Source organism: Acanthochromis polyacanthus, chromosome 16 (genome assembly GCF_021347895.1).
Source record: "Acanthochromis polyacanthus isolate Apoly-LR-REF ecotype Palm Island chromosome 16, KAUST_Apoly_ChrSc, whole genome shotgun sequence".
In the NCBI taxonomy this organism is placed as follows: domain Eukaryota; kingdom Metazoa; phylum Chordata; class Actinopteri; family Pomacentridae; genus Acanthochromis; species Acanthochromis polyacanthus.
This window is the reverse complement of record NC_067128.1, coordinates 7,215,859-7,236,595: the sequence shown is the minus strand read 5'-3', so window position 1 is coordinate 7,236,595 and position 20,737 is coordinate 7,215,859. Positions and strand designations below refer to the sequence as shown.

General features: G+C 39.4%; 1 long non-coding RNA gene across 1 annotated transcript; it reads left to right on the top strand.

Moving 5' to 3' along the window:
* The first annotated feature begins 764 nt into the window (after nucleotides 1–764).
* LOC127537698 (uncharacterized) lies at nucleotides 765–13,310 on the top strand. Its single transcript, XR_007947496.1, has 2 exons — nucleotides 765–1,096; nucleotides 13,110–13,310. It is a non-coding gene; the product is annotated as an uncharacterized LOC127537698 (long non-coding RNA).
* Nucleotides 13,311–20,737: the final 7,427 nt, after the last annotated feature.

Genomic DNA, 20,737 nt, shown 5'->3' with positions numbered 1-20,737 from the left:
CAAAAGCTTTTCAACACCATGTAATAAGACTGTTTCTCATCGGCCAGTACATCAGGGTGGCAGTGATGTTATTAGAGGGACCATTACATTATTGTTTAAATCCCACCTTCTATTCTTCATCTTGTGCCAGAACCGTGTTTTTTGTAGCTGCTGATGTTTGCATTTTACGGATCATTAAGCGCATTTCTTGCCACAGAAGCAAATTTGCAGTTCACAAGTGCATCTATAATCTGATGCGTCTGCTGCAGAGACCAAACTCTTTCTACAGCATGTGCAAGAAGCATGTTTTTTATGCTACTGTGCAGTAGCGGCTTGATTCGGATGATGAACCTTTAGTGTGTTACGTCTTTGATGAAGATGAGAGAATTCAGCCAGGGAGGATTCGACTCTCTCCACGCTGACTTTCAGGCAGCAGTTTGAAAAGTTGCCCAACAACATAAAGTGTTGTCGGAGGAGCCTCGGAGCAGTAGAGGCGTTTCTCCGGTGGAAGTGTAGCATCAAACATTTTCGGTTCTTTCCAGTATCGATGGCATGTATTCACACACTGGCTGATGGACAGAGAGTGCTGTGTAATTAATTATACAAGAACAAGTGCTTATAGTTTGGCATTAAAGCCCGTCCTTGTTGTGTTTTCTGTCCTTCCCTGAACCACCCACGTCCCTAATCTCTCCGGGGACAGGACTATTTACCAAACAAGTCCCACATGTGTGCTGGCTGGACAAAAGCCACCAGCTCGGCGCCTCATTACCGCACAAAGTTTTACAACAGAAATGTTCGAGACAGTCCATTTCGTCTGCCATGGCTCAATTATGGACTATTCTCATTCTCTGTGGGACGACGTGTTGACAGCCAGGCCTTGAATTATTGTACAAAGTCATTCTTTTTAACTCAGATGGGAGATTTTTTTTTGTTTTTTTTATCTGGTGCCATACTGCAAGGAGGACATCAGGCGTTGTGGAGCTCAGATGGGATTGTGTGTACAACATCAAGTCACTGCCACTTACCTGCTCTATTGACTGTTAAACAACAGGCCGCGATAACAGTGGACCTTGGAACGGAGGAAACAGCTCCTGGTTTGCCCATTTGGTAATAAACGGTATGTGGCTCATTTCACTCCTCAGATCATCCTTCTGGCCGCCGTCGCTGCTGGGAACAAGAGACAACATTATACAACACATAGAAGGTCGTTTAGTCTGTAAACAGTCCAAAAGTCAAGTTTAGAAGTGTGTGAAATGGAGTAAATGAGTCTGTTTGGCAATTTAAAGAAGGTGGATACAACAACTGTATGGAGCTGAGGTTAATAAGGTACTAAAACAGTTAATAGAAACAGGAAATCTTGTCTTGAACCACAAAAATATTTAGTTTAACAAAAGATAATGCCTAAAAACTTACCTCTATCACACCCACCAGGAATTTAACTATTCAAAGAAGAACCAATGCCTTATTTGAAAGGGATTGTGTCAGTCCTAATACAGCAGAAAATATGCCCTATTTAATGAATCCTTGTCAACAGATCTTTCTTCTGTTATTTTGCTACTCTTTGATTTCTTTTCATTTGTGGCAGAAAAAGATATTCCTCCAAATCATAACCTTGGTCAAGTCATCGAAGCTTAAAGCCACCACTGGTTCTTCACCCAAATATGAAGAAGCTGAGCATTTTTTGGTCCTCCTCTGAGCTTCTTACCCCATCTCTAAGGCTGAGCCCAGTCACCCTGTGGAGGAAGCTCATTTCGGCCGCTTGTATCCGCGATCTTGTTCTTTCGGTGACCATAGGTGAGGGTTGGATTGTAGCTGGACTGGTAAATTGAGAGGTTCGCCTTGCGGTTCAGCTCCCCCTTTACCATGACAATTCAGCCCGCATTACTGCTGATGCCGCATCAAGTCACCTGTCTATCTCCTTCTCCATTTTCCCATCACTTGTGAACAAGATCCTTTGTTTGGGGAAGCATCTCCCTCCAAACCCAGAGGGAGCAACCCAACAGTTTCCGTCAAAGAACCATAGCCTCGGACTTGGAGGTTCTGATCTGAGGTTCTTTTACCATACATTACAGTATCGTCTTGATGCATCTGACTGCATCATTAGTGGCATTTTCTGGAGTCGCTGATTGTTTTTGGTCTCTCAGCATCACACATTGTCACCTAGAGAGCACAGCCAAGGTAGATACAGCCCTAGCTTTAGTCCTGTTTGTGATTTGTCGTCAACTGGTATCTACTACATAGACTAACATACTGAAAAGTTTGTCAAAACACAGCTATTGGTGTGACTCAGGCAGGTCTAAAATGTCAGGATCTTACCTGAAGGTTTTTCAAGTTTTACTTAATGTAAGTTAGGATTTAGCAGAAACAATAATACACCTACTGAAGTCATGTTTGCTGCCCACAGCTAGCTGTGAGTCAGTCTTTTCTTTGACTTTATTAAAAACCTGCAGCAGCAGAAACAATGAGCTGTCTTTAAAGTGCATTCATGCACATAATAGTGACTTCATGAACACTGGATATATTTTGCACCAAACTTTGGTAGACTTTAAAAATAAGTGTACATTGTAGATTAACATGCATTTTCCTTCTATAATGCGTTTCCCTTGTTTAAATGCATGTTTGTGGGGTTTTTGTTTGTACTTTAAGATCAAAGAAAACACCAGAGTCCTACTATGTGTTTACGTAGCTGGCCAGTAAATTCTACAAATCGAGCCAACTCAATCCCATCCGATGTCTGACTGAGGATGATGACCATCACTCTATTAATATTTTAAATCTGGAGTCAAGTGTGAAACGTTCTCTCATGTAGAGCTGCATATAGTCTTATGTAGTTCTAGTTTGCAATGCAAAAGGCAATTCAGAGTAAGAGGTAAGACATTAAAATTTAGCAAATGATAGGATATCTGCAAAAATACCAAAATATTAAAGCATTGAAAACTTTTATAGAATAGAAAAATGTCTTGGTTACTAAGCCAATCAGCATTCAAAACAACATGATTTTTTTCCAGAGACATTTCAAGGGTTTCAAACCAACTTTGAATGATAATACTTTATATAAAAAACAGCAGGTAATAGCCTGATCTGATATAATACAATAGACAGATTTCCTGTTTCAGATTTGTTGAAAGCAGATTTGCTAAGTACTCAATATCTTTTGCATCAACACTGTCGGTATCTGCAAGCTGCAATCAAGCAGTTTCATGAGAAAAGCTGGAGGAACCGAACGCAGACAATTTATCTCAAAAATGACTCGGCATGATGGACGTGTCCGGTCAACTTTCCCCAGAGACCTGACAAAACTAGAAGCAGCAAAAGAAAGACAACATGTATATAACTGAGCCATAATGATGCACAAATCGAACCAAAACACTCAAGGTTTCAGCCCTACAGGTTGCCTCTGGGCCTGAATGTAGCTGCGCCCTTTGAGGCAGGATCGCCTCAGCAGGCCTTTTCACAACCATACATTTACAACTGAGCGTTTCCATGGCAACAATCTTGGCTGGATTAACCTCCTAGAAAAGAAAGTTGCTCTTGAGCTTCAGCTGACCCCAAGAAAACAGAGCGGTTTCATAATTCCTCTAAACATCCAGAAGCCAAACAGAACCCCAGAGCTGGTTAATCAACTGGAAAATAAACCGAAAACGACAAATTCACTGGTACCAGCTGCCCAAATGTGGATGATTATCGGGCTTTCAGGGGAGTAGATGAAGCATTTTTTTTTGTTTTTGGCTTCTGGTTGGAAAACAGTAGAATTTGAGTATGTTAACTAAAGCCTCAGGGAGTAATTAAACACATTTTGCACCATTTTACAGCATTTTTTCACTGAGTAATCAGTCAATTAGGAAAGAAAATACCTGTCAGATATCTCAATGGCTAATAACTGCTGTTTTCTGCTTCATAGTGCTTCTGTAATGGAATGAAACTACATGGCCCTGAGGGTTTTCTGAGAATTTATTACGAGACACCAAAAAAAAAAAAAAAAGCAACCTGACAAAACACAGCTTTACAGAAAAAACGAGCACAATATGAACTGAAACAATTAAGATTTTAAAACTCGATTCTGACATGGATTTCCTCCACACCAGTATTGTGCTTCAGTTGGTGCAAGTTCATAACAAAATTTCAAATTACCCAAAGATACAGAGTAAACCTGAGGCTTTCTGGGCTCCTGCTGGTCTAGCGAGCAGGAAAAAAGAAAGTGCTGGATGTCAGCTTTTCCTGAGTCTGACTGACGAGTTAGCGGGACACATTAAGAAGCCACAGAATATTAGCGCCGCTGCAGGTCTGCACTGCGAAGAGATTTAATGCTGCTGCAGATTTATATTAGAGTTGCTTATTTACTCATTCAGCAGATAAGAGCAACATTAGCATTCATTTGGAATCTGGGCCTCAGGGCGAACGCCGACTGCTCCGGCGTGTTCACCAGCTTCTCTATAACTTTATGGCAGTTGGTGCTGCACAGGTAGTTTTGACAGCTTGTTGTTGCCGAAAACCACAACCTGCTATGACAATGAACCAAAACAGTAGTATTTCATGTTGAAAAAACAAAACAAGTAGAAGTGAACTGCAAGAGGAGTGATTTTCTGTTCGGGCTGCAGTCTCAGCAGTAAGCCAGGCCAACCAGACTTTCCAAGTGAAGCAGGAGCTGAACCAGAGGGTGAAAATCTCGATTTACCAGTCCGTCCACGTCCAAACCCTCACCTATGCTCATGAGCTCTGGGTCGTGGCCGAAGGAATGAATTACAAAAGAGCTGAAGTGGTTTGAGGGTCTGATTAAGATGTTTCTTGGACGCTTTCCTTTGGAGGTTTTCCGGGCAACTGGGAAGAGACCTCGAGGCAGACCCAGAACTCGCTGGAAGGGTTGTATATCTGATCTAGAGGAGCTGGAAAACTTAGCTGAGGAGAGGGACGCCTGAAATGACTGGCTGATGGTACTTGTCTACAAGATCTGTCACTTTTATGCCTTCTGGTTGAATTTCAAGAAACTGGGCACCACTTCACATGCTCCTCATTTGCAAAAATTTAAGGGTTTGGCAACTTCATGCAAATGAGGAGTGGAGAGCCATGGGTCGATGTCTCACTGACAGAGACATCGATGTCTCACTGAGAGTTCTTGTTGAGATTTCTATCAACAAATTTGCTCTTATATGATTTGATCAATGTTTGAATTCATACAGTTAATAAAATGAATTGAAAGTGCAATATACAAGATGGTAACTTTAAAATTTTACTAAAATATGCAACTCAAAAAATTAGCTTTGCTCATAAATCAGATGAACATTGTTGTTTTATACTGAAAAGATAAGATTGAGTTCTTTGTTTTATTCCTGCAACAAATCGATTAGTTAAACATTTGGTGTGATTTCGGTGCACCTGGATTTTTGGTTGTTTTGCTTGAATGCAGCCCTAAACTGTGGAAATAACATTCAAACACAAAGACGAGCAACAAAAATCAGATACAGCAACAAGCAACAAAACCAAACGAGGTTAGGACATGATTACTGGGAAAAATAAGTGAGCTGTACAGGAAGCTTTCCTAAGTTTGACAGATCTTAACAAGCCAGTGAGGGAATTCAGGATGAGACTGATGAATTGTAAGTGATTTGGAAATGAAAGTTTGTATTCAGACTGCAAGCAACGTGACTGACATGTCAGCAGAGAAAACCACTTTCCTATCAATGGTTTCAACTCTAGTGAAAGGAGCAGAATTTGTTGCATCTGGAGAAAATATCTTTGAGAAACGTCTGGTCATTTGGGATTTTTAGCTTTTATTTGTTTAATATATGTGTCTGATATTTGTCAAAGTGCTGTTTATTGAGACATTTAATGCTCTTGAGAGCTAACATATTTGGACCTGTCTATCAACTTAGACTAGCTTGAGAGGCATTTTCTTGCAAAACAACTTCCAAAAAACATATGAAATCTTCATTGCATGTCCTTTATATTTTTGTAGTTTACACAGAGTCTGCTGAAAAGAGGGGGAAATAAATGTTTCAAATACATGTATTATGTGTGGCTTTCATTTCATCAGACTGGTGTAGTTTCACTTTTGAAAAACTTTTAGCCAGATATCTATCTAAAATGAACAGATTCAGCAGTTGTATAACATCGTTCTCATCTAAAATGCTTTTAGAAAAACATTTCTTGGAACTTTGTTGTAATAAAAGCTTCCAAGCGAGCCGCCACGTTGGCCCGGTTTGAAATCCAAGAGTAGAAACGGTCTGAGTAAAGCTCATACAGTTACAAGCAACTAATGTTTGCACGGCCATAGGGGGTAAATCCTGCGTTAATTTCTATTAAAGTGCAGCTCTACATAATCTACCATCCACTGCCCAGCTGTACACCCATCAAGTGTCCAATGCTGGGAAAAAGTGCAATCCTTCGTGTCTAAAAATGCCCTTTAAACACTACAGCTGCCACTATAACACAACTCTGGAGAAGCAGAGGAAATAAATGGATCGATGGCTTTTCAAATGACAGAAAACTGGTTTAGTTCCCATTCAAAAATAGGTGGATTCAGGTTTTAAAATAGTGGTTTCGATAAAGAACCAGATGCCAGTCGGATCCGAATTATGACGATATCAAGTCATGAGTAGGAAGGAATAGAAATGGAGAGAAGGTGGGCACGTTGTCTTAAAACATTCAACTTTTCTAGAATTTTAGCTCCCTCATCTCCTTCATTCTTTCACCAGTGCCACAGAAAGCAGACTTAATGTACCATCTTGACAGTTCCTAAAATGCATCTAAAGGAGAAAGGCGGCTTTCCTGAAGGAGCTATGGGTGAGGATGTTCAGGTGTATCCTCACTGTGTCCTTTAAATAAGACTTTCAGCATCTGTCGCATATGAAAGAGCTGACAGAATACACAAACCATGCCGGGAGCAGGACTGAAAAAGCTTGTATAAAACATATCACTCAATCCTAACATGTCACTTGTTGTTTGTATCTTCTCTGTGTCACAGCTCTGCCATACTTCACAGCACGTGTGAATTCATTTGAAAAATAAAAATGTATGGCATCTGTACATTCTTGTCAGCCTGCTGCATTGCAAAATGAAATCTATGCTGGGAGGTGTCAAGACAACTGTTATGTTAAGCTGTCAGAGATGATAAAATACCCACACGGTGGTAGGTTATAGGCTGCCACACGTCATATTTAATTAACATCACTTTAAAACGACTGCTCGGAGACGAGGACGCCTCATTTGGTAAATTAAATTCGGCTCCTCTTGTTTCTTCCTCGTGTCCTCCACTCACATCTCTGGTGGGAAACACAATGAGAGGACACGAGAAGGGAATTGAAGGTTACAAGCTGAGAAATGAAAAGAGTGGATAGTGTTAATGTGGATATGTGATGAATTCCGGCAGTGTGTGCAGAAATAGCTGAAAAACTGGTACAAACTGCCACATATTGGGGTGTGATAGTGGTGCTTCATTCAATATGCGTCAATGTGTTTTTACGGGTACCAAACAAAAACAAAACTGGTTTTCCATCAGCTCGAAAATCCCTATTTCAGATTATGAGTATCAAAGACATCTTTAACACACAAGTAGACACATGATCCATTGTTAATTTGAATTCACAAGGATTATGATTAGTTATTGCTTGACTGACTAAAGATTAATGATTTTAACTGATTGTATGTATATTAACTGATACGGCAGAGGACTCTAGGAGTTGGTCATTTGGACTTTTGTCAGTTCAGTGGTGGCAAGCAAAGAGCATTGTGGGAGTTTAGGCAGTAAAGTGCAACCAAGAGAAAGTCTCCTGTGGCGCTAAATGGCAACCAGCCAGATGTCTCATATTTTTGATGAGCAGAAGTTCACTAAATCTTTGCTTCTTCGAGCCAGTAGCTAATTGGTTGTGCTAGACAAGCAACTAATGTCATGTTACATTTGTAGCAGGAGCTGTGTATGTCACATGACCACAATCAGGGCATGTAACAATGTCTACTGGATCCATATCATGCTATCTATTAATAAGGTTGTCAGCTGTTGGTTAAGACATTACTTGAAACGTGTGTCCCTAATTTCGACCAATCCCTTTGATTATATCTGATGTATTAGAAATAATTGACCATAGATCTAGTCTGTCTCACCAGATGTAGACTTCAGGTATCAGCTGGCCATTTTGCACATTTCACATGGCTTTTTTCCCTCCTTTTCTGCTGTCTTTACATTACCATTTTCACTTCACTTTGGGCGAATAACCTTCAAGCTGCAACATACACACTTAAAATCCTTCAGTAAATGTTCTTTTGGTGAATTATCCATTTTAATGCCAGTAATTGCCTCCTTGCGTGCATACCGTTTCACCAAAACAAATCTCAGGTCACTATTTTGGGGCACCATCTCTACATCCTGGGCTTAACACTACCCAAGATAGTTGAAACTGGTCGCAAGAAATAAAAAAAAACAACCCAGAGCCGTTTCCTACTCTACAGCAGAATGATAATCCAGTCAGACTATTCACCAGGCCCGATTGTCTTAGAACTGCCAGGAATGACTTAATCCCACTTATACTGATCCTCAAGTTGTGTTTGGTTTATGCAACAGAAATGCTGTAACTTCTTTGCTTACACATTAGGATGATCAGAGTGTGCCTGCTTAAAAAAAAGCAGTGGTTGGGATTATTTGGTTTAAGCACCTGACAACACTGGCAGGTACAAATATAGACGCAAATACATTCATTCAAATGCATAATGACATTATTCCCTCTTGCTCCGTCTTCCTCATAAAACACACTAACTTGTTCGGACTCAATAGTTTCCATATAAGTGGCTGCAGATCTCACAAATATGATGCATGTGTGGAGGAATAACTCAGGCAAATGGGGACGTAAACAGCCGCGGGTGGTGAGAGTATTAGAGGAGATTATACAGGTGTCGGGCTGCGAGGCCGCCCCAGCACCATTAGCATCGATACCTGCCCGGCTTCAGAGCAGAGGTGGGGTTGCTGCTGCTTATCCCTGCTTCTGAGGCGCCTCACTCCACTCCAGATGTGTGGCTCCGGTAAGCTACATCCTGTGCAGGGTGATAGCATCCCGCTTTTAAAGCTGGAATTGGGGGGGCTTAAATATATTTGTGTGTGCTTGAGTAGCAGCAGGGGCATAACTTCAAAGTAGCGTGTTTATCTCCATTTCATCGTGATGGGAAATGCACATTAACTCAGACTTAGGAAGTAGCTAGTTGAAATTCAGGGCAAACAAAGTCTGAGCAGCATCTCCTCACCCTTGGTTTTCTTGCTTTAATGCAAAGCGTCACGAGTATTTGTTGACAATATGTGCCGTTCTTTTGATTTGAGTAACAAAGTGCACTACTAGAGCTGAGAACAGGGATGTTACACCGACCTGTTTTATTTGTGCAATGAGTGAATTTCAATAACATTTTGCTGCTGGAATACAGTCACCGAAAGAGGAAAAGAAGTATGTTCCAGATTTGTCCATGTGTAGATTGATTGCCAATTAGATGAGCAGACAGACTTTCTTGGTACAGGTGAAGGGACAGGTATTGACGCCTCAGGCCTTCTCTCGCTTCGCCTTTGTTTGGGATTTCTTGATAGGGTGCATTTGTGTTACCACAGGGACTCAGAAATGAAGCATATTTGCACTCTTCTGTTCTCTCTCTGGGAGTCGCTTTTTGAATGCTAAACAGCATCGCTATATCTTCAAAAGGCGACAGCGGATTGATACCCCCGAGCAACAGAGGACTTTTCCATCAAATCTGGGATCAATTTGCTCGAGCGCTCCGCCCAGCATTCACCGTCTGAAAGTGGAGAGGCAGAGCTCATTTCAGATCAGGATCCAGACTGTGGGGCGTTTAGCTTTGTCAAGTTCTATGGAGAACCGACACTTAAGAACACGTGGAGAAAAGAATAAGTCTGTCTATAAGATTCTTCAGATTTTTCAAGTTTCTGATGATACAAACACCTGATGTTAGACAGACCACAAATACTACAGTGTAGAAATGCTTTTAAATTTATACATCAAAAAAAGTCCAAAGGCATCAGCAGCTAGTCTCCCTTAAAGTAATAAAAGTACTCATGTAGAATCAGATTTAAGACTAAAGCATAATCTAGATTATAATTACTGATACATTAATGTGTTAATCACAACTTGGTATATCGTCTCTATCAGCACCTTTGTTATTATCTTTATTTTTTGAGCCCTATTGTACTTTTATGATTTCTTGTACTGCTTGTTTTATGCCTTATCTGTATCCAGATACTGTGACATGTGAATTTCCCCACCAAAGGATCAATAAAGTTTCTCTTATCTTTAATTGAACTGGTAAACTTGACTTCCCCACTTTATATCTGCTGGCTAGCTGCTTAATTTCCTCTCTGGGATCAATAAAGGTTTGTTTTAATTTACAGTATTAGACCATAGTTTATTTGTTGGTTATGTTTCATACCAGTAAATTAAATCTGCAAATTAATATGTGTTATGAGATGAATGCAGTGGAGTAAAATGCACAATACTTCGCTCACAACTGTAGCGAAGTAGGAGAATAAAGTAAAAGTTATGCATTAAAATTTATAGTTCAGTAAAAATGCAAAAGTATCAGCATCTAGTAACACTTAAAGTAGCAAAAGTAAAAGTACTCATTATGCTGAATGGCATATTTCAGACTAAATCATAATATTAGATTATAAATATTGATGCATGATGTGTTAATCACTTTTAAGGAGCTGAAATGATTATGAAGTGATTTAACTGATTTACATCTGCTGGGCAGCCTTTTAATTTCCCCTCAGGGATCAATAAAGTTTTTTATTTCAATCTAAAATATTACAGCATAATTTATTCATTGATTATCAATAAATAATAATCCAAAACTAACAAGCATTATGAGATAAATGCAGTGGATTAAATCCACAATATTTCACTTACAACTGTAGTGAAGTAAGAGAATAAAGTAGAACTACATGGAGATACTCAAGTGATGTAACCTCAAAATTGTACTTGAGCAAATGCGCTTAGTTACTTTCTACTATTGACATTTAATAATTATAAAATAGCCAATATGAACGGACCAAATTATCTAAGATTTATACATTTTGCATGCTATCAAAATCTAATAAATACCTGTGGATCAATAAGGAAATGTATGCAAGTGACATTTGTTTAGACATTGTTTGTGTCATTAACTTACTGGAAACTTTCACACTTTCAAAGTACAGTTTTATCTTGGTTCCAAATTTCCTTTTTCTTCAGTGAAAACAAAGTGCTTCAATAACAAAAGTCCTATTGAGCAAGTCTCAACACTCGGCAGACGTCCTGGTAACAGCCTTGGGCAGTTCTGTTGGACTAACCTGACCGGGTTTCTATCTAAATGAATGGGGAGAGACACACAACTGTGACTTCAGTGGTCACTGGGACAGTTAAACTGCATGTGTCAGACCAAACAGATGAAAAAAGTTTCAAAGGTTTGCTGTCTTTGGCCCAAAATAAGGTTTAAAAAGCATCTTCCCCCCCACAGGAGGATGCTTCAATGCTGAATCTCTCTTTTATGTTGTCTCTGCTATCATTTCCTAAACTACAAGCGAGTTTCCAGCTGTTTGCAAACTGCAGTAAACTAATGGCTTCATCATCTTTAAGTGCTTCACTCTTGGAACATTTTAGAAAACAAGCGTTACCTAATATCTGTCAATTTCTCCTGACCGGACAAATTGAGCGAGATGGAATATTCAAGTGTCTCTTGAGTTTTGGAGCCGTTTCATTTCTAGGAGGTTGATGTTTCCTAAAGCTCTACTAAAGGAGTGGGTTTTCCAGGGGATTGCTGAGTCAAACAGTTTTCATGCAGAACTTTAAACCTTCGGAGAGACGAGCAAAACTGCATTTTAACTGTTGGACGAAGAGTGAAGACGTCACCTGAGCTTATGAAACATCGTGTGATTATTAGTGCATTTTGGACATCATTTGGCTGCGTTTCTACCCACAGTTTACTGTACAGATCTATACTGGATTCATGCAATCAACAGGATACAGTTCAGAAATAAACCAATCCTCTGAATCAGCCCCACATGCTTCCGGATTTAATTGTAATTACATTTGACTGAATGTCATCTTCATTAGTACCTGTACTTATGTTCCTTTAAGGTAAATTGTAACTAAATTATCATATATATTGGCTTGATTTAATGTGGTTGCATATACACGACAAAAGTGCAGGCAACATAATTTAAAAGTTTGCACAAATATATTTAAATTTAAGAAGATGTATAAAGAATAATTAGAGTTGTTTTCTTTCATTAAAAGTAGGGTTTTTATCTTGTGTTATTGTAACTGTACATGACAGAACATCTGTTGCTGCTGTTTCTTTCTGTTCTGAATAAAGAACAGCGAAAATAATGTCTTCTTCCTGCTTCTTTTCAGTCATAGAATGTTTAAACTCAATTGTATTTTGATTTGAGCATTATTTTTCTTCTGTTTATTTCTGGAGTTGTGCATTACCATGTGTGGAACCAATTAAAAAATGAGATAATCAGAATGTATTGCAACGTGCTGCACTTCTACACGTTATCGTATATTAAATGGTATCAGACCATCATCACATGAAATATATCACATTATTTTGCAATATATTGCGTCATTACTGAGTATATGGTTTGGTAAAAATGTTGGTTCTTGATGTTTTATATTAAACTGTGTTGTTTCATTGTATTTTACTGGTGTGTTTCTTATATCATGATACAGAATGTCATATTGTTTTCTTAGAGCGCTACAGTTAAGCCTAAAATTATTTATGCTCAGGGCAAATTTTGATATAGAATGATTTTTTTAAATTGATCAGTAGGTTCCTTCCAGCTGGAAAAGGCATAAATAAGCGATACAAGATGTTAAGATAAGATGTTAATGATAAATGTAAAGTAAGTTTTTGTTTTTATTTATGCTTTTACTAAAAATGCTATGTCCAGATTTATCCACATTCCTTCTCAGTAATTAATTTGCCGTGTTAAACAGTTCTTGTAATTGCTAACAGTCTCCACTAACACTTTGTTTTACTAGTCTTTGTGATGATCTCCATGTCTTTGAGTTTTGAAGGTTTCCTTGCCATCTCAGTGGATTCAGATCTGGACTCCAACGTGTTGAAATTCACCATTTCTTCACTACTTTGGCCATTTGTTTCAGATCTTTGTCTCATTGGAAGCTTCAGTGGTGACCAAGGTTGGGTTTTCCAGCAGACGGCCTGATGTTTTCCTCCACAATCCTAATATCATCCTCTTGTTCTTGCACTTTCGTGACTTTTTGCACTCCTCTGTTTTTTGTTTCTAAGAGCCCTGTAACAGTAAATTTCTCCTCTGTGAGATCAATAAAGTCTATCTTATCTTTTCTTTTCTCACGACGCCTTTTTGACCATAATTCCGACTGAAAAGCACTTCCAAAGCATGGGAATGGTGTTTCTGTTTTGTTTTTTTTTGTCTGCAAGTCTGCTCAAAAATGACACCAACCACTCATGGTGCCACTGCTTAAGCTTCATGTGCAATTTTTTTTCTTCTTTGTGACTGTGACCATCACCGGCCCTCATGGCAAATTAACCTATCATGTTTATTTCAAGCTGTTTTCTACATTATGCCATTGAGGGCTGTGCACACCCAAGTGAAACATAAAACAAACACAGGACAGACAGAAAGGTGAGGCAAAAAAAAAAAAAAAAAAAAAGGAATGGTGTTTCTGGGTTTAAATAATTGTCCTTTCTTTGTGTCCAAACACTCCATTTTCACTTCAACAAAACATGGAATTGAAAACCAGAAGCTTTCTTCTTTGTGCGTTTTCCTTGTTTGCGTCCGCAGAAAGCCGACTTGTTCAGAGTCTGAGATGTATCTAACCAGAACTACTCACATTCCTCAGGATGCTCTTGGTACTGATCCTTGGATACTTCTTGCCAGTGCAAAGGTCAATTTTGTCTTCTACCAGCTCAGTGAGATTCTTCACAGCGTGGAACTCCTTGAGCTTTCCGATGACACTTTGCACTTGGACCTGTAGTACTTGAAAACACTTGGATATGACTTCATAGCTTTTTCCTGTCTTGCATGGTAGGAATCACCACAAGGACTTTGAATCATACAGAAGACACATTTTCTCAAACAATTTGCACTAACTTCAAGGTGTAAATGATTTTGAAATTGGAATTTTTCATGATAATTTAAATAAAAACATTGACGTAGTTAAAATATATCATTAGCATCCCTAACCCGTTGCTCTAATTCCATTTTAATGTCATTTCCAGCCAGAAGAAAGCTATAAGTTCACTGTAAATCAAAATTTGGCATGGTTTGAATAATTCGGAGCATATCATGTAGTGTTATATCACAAGGATTCAGGCCAAATTGTCACTCTACAATAGCAGAAAGCATCACCCCAAGTGGAGGAAGATAACATTTTCAAAGTCTTTCATTTTTCACTATGATGAAGTGCTTCTTTGTGGAGCAGATGAGGAAAGAAGCTCCCGCTTATCTTTCACACTTTCTCCTCTTACTTTTGCTTGTTTGGTTTACTCATGAGGAGGCATTGTGTTGCCCTGCATTGTAGCTCTCTCTGACTGTAACAATAGACTCCTTTACCATTCAAGCGCTCTGAAGCTCTGTGCAGCTTTGTACGCATCTCATCTCACCCTACGCCGTGACATTTGGAGGATGCTGTTCATTGTGACTTTGCACTTCCAAGTTCTGACACTGCAGCCTGAGAGTTCGGAAGTTAAGACTTTGCAAAGAGCTTTTAAAACCACACTTTAAATCTCATTTGACAGCCAGAGTATATAGTATTCTCCCCCTTTTTTTATTTGTATGTATCTCCAGCCGTTTCTTTGTTTTCCTCTTGTTCTGTTCGGAGGATGATGCCTTGGTGGATTTGAAGCACAAATAAATCATACTTTCTTAGTGTAAACAAAAGCGCTGGATCGGCATAGTCTGGAGACAGAAAACAAACTGGATGAAAGGAAACTTTACCCTGTTTTTTATGTTTGAAATTCCTGAGAGCGCTTCATGGCACATTTCCCAGACTTGACTGTTTATTTAGTTCAACAGGTAAAAGAAAAGACAAGACGAGATGAATGTTCAATTATTTCTGTGGGGAAATCAGGTTATAAAGGCAGACAGTAGATATATTACATTTGTCTTGTCTTTATTAAGAGCTGAACAAATGGATTTTTAGGAGAAGAGACTTCTGAAAGGCAAAGAAAAGTTTACAGATTGACGTTTTTAAAAAGTATTTGAGTTAACTCCAATGGGGGCTAAGTTTTAGCAACGAGTATGATCAATATTGTATTAGTGTTTTTTAGACAAATGCTCATCTATTCACTTGCAAAAAATTAAATGAGAATTTGCACTGGTGCGTTGTTTAGGTATAATTTTTCAGTTTGTATGCAGAAGCACAAAAAGTCCATATCATGTCATCATATCTGAGTCGTCACTGCTCTACACATCCATAGTAAGTCCTTTTAACAGTAAATAGCTAGACTGGTTATGCATTGCATTTGTCTGTAATTCAATTCTTTCAAGTCTGTAGATCTACAATTTCATTTAGCAGACGCTTTAACCCAAAGTGATGCATATCTGAGTCGATGCAACTCGGGCTGGCCCGAATAGCGGTTTCTGGCCTCCGAATATTCGGGCCCTATTAAAGACGAATATCCGAATATTCGTTCTGCCCCTTAACGTCCGACGGGGGGTGGAGACGGCCCGAATATTCGGATCCATTCGTCTGGTCTCCCAGAGATAATTTTGCACACTGCCTTCCTTTTGTCTTCAGTTAAACTTTAGAATTCTCAAACAGCGGAGGTCTTCGGCATCTTGTCATGTGTTTATGCAACGAAGTGAAGCGTGACGTCAGAGTCGGCAGCCACCCGGCCATTCTGGTGGTGGTAAACAAACACGAATGGATGAGCCAAGATGAGCCGAAAATGGCGGGATGAGCCGAAGTGGGCCGAAGGCGAAGGGAAGAGACGAGCTCCGAATAATTTCGTCTGGGTGGAGGAAGGGGTGATCACATAGGCATATGTGTATATCATGTGCCGAAGGCGGAGGGAAGACAGTAACGCCACATATTCTTTTCGCCTGGTAACGTCCACCCCAGGAGGGGGGATATTCGGATACTAAAATTAATATCCGGATACGGCAGTAGCGAACGAATATTCGGATATTTGGGATATTCGGGTCCAGCCCTAGATGCAACACAAGCAAGGATCTAGTCAGGAGAAAACAATCTCGATAAGTGCCATGAAACAAATTCTAGAGTCATGATAGGACTATGATGGTGTTCCTTATTGCAAACATCTGCAGCTGTATTATGACTAGTTGTAATTCCAGCTTTAGATATTTACAGTTTAATTATGACAAGTCAATCTTCTAATTCGAGATATTCTTCTTATCAGCAACATATCTACACTGTCTTCTTTAAATTAGTAAAATTAGTTTTTACTGGTCAGAATGATGTTGTAGATATCTCAAACTCAAGTTTCATCTTGTCAAAATGCATTTCCAGATATTCTGAATTAGAGTTTTGACTCGGTAAGTGATGTTTGTGGCGATGTCAAAAGCTACAGCCAATGGGAGGTGACTTGCTTTTCAAATGTATCATTGCACAGCAACTAAAAATACACATTAGAACCATTTTACTGCCCCGTCAGAGCAGCCTAAGATGAAAGTTTTGGTAAATTTTAACCACAGGTGTCTGATTGAGTAATGAGTGTCTGAACAAAGGTCTTGATCTTTACAAGTCCTCGCTGATGAGCTCTCTTAATTTCTTAGCATTTTGTAATGATCTTGTCCATCACAGCAGCTGCAATTACTTCTGCTAACACTATTCAGACACTTTGTTGGGATCAATATCCAATGAGAAGTTCCTTATGAGCAGCAATAATTAGGTCTAGTCATTAAGACGTTTGAGATTTGCAATTATATTGACCAGCCATAACTAATAGTAGTAATAACCGATATCTCTGCTTTTTCAACTAGTTAGAATGATGTTACAGATATCTGGAAGTGTAACTATGACCAGTCAAAGTGACACCGTTGATGTCAGTTGTTTTAAATCCAACCAAACCAACAGATTAACTGTTAAAACAACATGACATATTCACCTGTCTTTGCACAGGAAGAGTCCACAGACATCTTTTGGACTGCAAAGTCAGCTCTGTCACATACAGCACTAGGATAGAGAAACTCTGACTCTATCCAAGCTTGTTTTAAACAAAAATCTTCAGTTTCAGAGGCCTTTAAGTGACACAGAAGTCTTTGTCGTTGTGCCCATTGCTCGCTCAATGTCACAATTCTCTCTGCTTGCCAACACAGAGCACTATCTTTTGGAGATATGGTACTTCCTACCATCTCCCCACTGTCCACAGCTCCTACTGAGAATCCTGCCAGAATCCAATAACTCCCACAGAGGTCTTTGTCATGGTGCTCATTGTTAGCAAAACCCTAACAATGCCCCCTGCTTGTCAACATCGAATTGCATGTAGAGCAAGCAACTGCCTATGAGCACAACACAAACTGCAGATTTTTATCTCTTTAAAAGTGCACGGCTCCATCTGGTGGAACAACCAGGTACTACAGCTAATCGACAAAACATTTACTGCCATGCATGTACATAATACAGGGTTTTACTGCCTTATGTTGGAGCTTGTGGAACCACAGTACACCCTACCCTCTGACACTACATCAGTGCCTTACAACAAGGTTCACGGCCGCCTACTTAACATGCAATTATTATCTCAGAGCCTTGAAGAGGTATTCTCCTGTCAAGCATATGCTGTACATTGGATTGATTTTAGAAGCTTTAATGTACTTAAGGTATGCATTATCAATGAAAATGGCATCAGATGGGGCTAATATGAAATTATTAGGGACAAATAACCTCAATTAGGTTATCCCTAATTGGAGTGGATGTCAAAATCTCAGTAAAAAATAGACTAAGCCTGTTTCCCACACTATTCTGTTACAGTGGTCTGAAAAACAGCCTTCAACCCATTACCTCCATGGCCTGTCTATGCTACACCATTTCCTGCTGTAAAAGTATATTGCACGTTAAGACCTGCTTCAAGCGTTTATTATTTCTCTTCCTCCGAGTCATTTTTATTGGTGTGGAATGATAACTGTGAAGGCTCTGATGTCCTCATCTTGTTTTCCCTCGCCCTCTGCCTCTAGAAGAGCAGTGGGTGGTTGGTGAGAAGAGTTGATTAAAAAGCTTTAAAGGTACAGAGGGAAAGAACGACATAAAGAGAGAGAGAGAGACGGATTATTTAGGACGCAGTGAGAGAGATGGGCTATACGATTGCAGTGGGATCATCTCCTTGTGGCCAGACATCCTCTTGAGTATTTGCCTTTGATAGCCGACTTCACTGAGTGCGAGTTTACCAGCAGAGACACTCGTGGCTGATAATGGGTAATACAGTCAATATTCTCCTGACAGATAAGACTGGCTCGGATTGGGCAAACAGCAGCGCAGCAACGCCACTTGCTTCAAATGAAAGATCTGGCCCAGGGGATCAGTTGGTCATCTGCTGCACAGCTCCCAGAGTTTGTTTCCAAAGCTAATAAATCAGGACAGATTGAAGTTCCAGTCCACAGGGGAAATGCCATTTAATTTAGACTTAATGAAAACAAAGCGACTCTCTCCTCCTCAATGTTCCCCTCGTCTTCACTCGGAGCAACAGTGACAGTATTTATATAGAAAACAAGTAATTAATTTGAAGCACAGACCTGTAGGATTGTGTATTGACGGAGCTGTAAATGCAGGCAAACAGTATGTCACTAATATCTGTGGTGCAGTTTCAACAGGTTAAACATAATACTGCTTTTGTTCATGGTTTTTCTTACAGACAATGAAAGAAAGCCAAAAATAATATTCAATATCAGGTGGTAAACTTTGTGCGGAAAAGCGCACATCAGCAGAAACTTGAAGGAATTCTTGGCTGTGACTTTGTTTGTCCATTCAGTTTGTTTCAGATCCATTTCCAGATCAGTTCAACATGTCTGTTTGCCCATCCCACTCTTTGAACCTGCAGATATCACCCTGCCTCCTGCAGAAACTCCACCGCAGCATCGGTGTTTGAACACGGACCTACAATCTGTGCAGCAGTTGGATGTCCAGAAAATTAAAGTCTTCTTGTTTGCGGTCAATACCAGACACTGAACAATTTAGCAAAATTTATCACTCCCACTTGTCCACTACAGAACATGCTTTCCACCAATATGTTGATAACTGTAGCTGATGAAAATACATAATAAGCTCTTGATTATGATTTAGTCAGTAGATAAGCTCGTACCTTTCTCTCCTTTATGCTAGACTGTCAGATTTTCTGTTAAAATAACAGTAGACAAACTGGTGGAAACTTCCTATGAAGATCTTTTGAGGTAGAGTCATTATCTGAATCATATGTTTAGCCATGCATATGGCTTTCTGGATATAAAGCCTCTCACTTGAGGCTAAAACACCCAACCAATAAATCTCTAAGCAGAAAAATCTCTATGTAGAAATCTGTATCTTGGTCAGTCTGATGCTTTTTTCAAAGTTTTGTCGTTGCTAACCAGCTACTTCCTCGTCCAATCTCATGTATTCCTTCTGCAGGTTGTGGTGGTTCTCAATGTAATTCAATTACCTCTCCAATGAGCCTTTTGTCCCACAGAAAATCTGCAGCTAGCTGGAGGGCCACTTTAACCAGAACAATTGAATCTCCACAATATCATTTACCTCTACAACAAAACTGAATTCTTAAAGAAGATTTGAGGGGAACCTAATGTCTGCACAATTATGTTTGTGGCCTATCTCTAATATGTTACCAATTGGCACATTTTTTTAGTCAACGGAAAAACAAAACGATGTATTTAATAATAGTAAAGTGAAACATTTGACTTGGAGATGGAAAATCAGCATTTTGTGTTTCTAAACTGAGCAGAACTGAAACTATCTGACCACTTTAAGTGCTGTTTCTACAAATTTAAAGAAAAAAATCCTCCACAGCACAGCAAACAAAATTAGTCTGACATTAATTCAGACCTTGAATTTTGAAAAAGAATCCAAAATAAGAGGGAGCATAGTTTTAATACACCAGAGTTTTAAAAGTCTCTGCAATTTGATATGAAATGTGCTTTTCTAATGTAACACTACACAAAACAATAAAGCATGAAAAGTTCCGTGAATGTAACACTCATCTACTACTGCAGACAGTCGACTTTCTATATTTGCTTTTGTGTTTTTGGTTCTGAGAAGGCTAAAAGAGACACCACCAAACTTTTCCTTACATAAAGGAGCATCGCTGTCCTCGGCACAAAACTTTAAAATCCAAAGACTACACTGATTCTGTGGCAGATATTGATAGAACTGTACTTTACAATATTACCTAAAATGGTTAGGTGAAGCGGACACAGCGTGCAAAAAAGAAAATAACTTTAATTGAGTGACCACGGTGTGCAGCAAGTCAATGGAGCTCTGCAGTGATGCTGATGCAGCAAACCCCGAGCAGCCCCAGCAGTTTTATCAGCTCCACACACCGTCTTTATCTCTTCCTCCGTCTTTTCACCCCATTAAAGTACCATGATAGATTCACAATACCTTGATCTCTGTATAAATGAGAGACTAATGTGCTCAGCAGGCGTTCTACCCAACAGGAATCCGGACTTTCATCCTTTAATATTTTACGTTGTTAGCCAACACGCCTCCCAGCCTTCTTCCACCCAAAACCTGCTCACAGCCTCCATCCCGAAGCACATTTTTAATACATCAAAAAACATCACAGGCTCTCCTAAGGGTGGTATTAT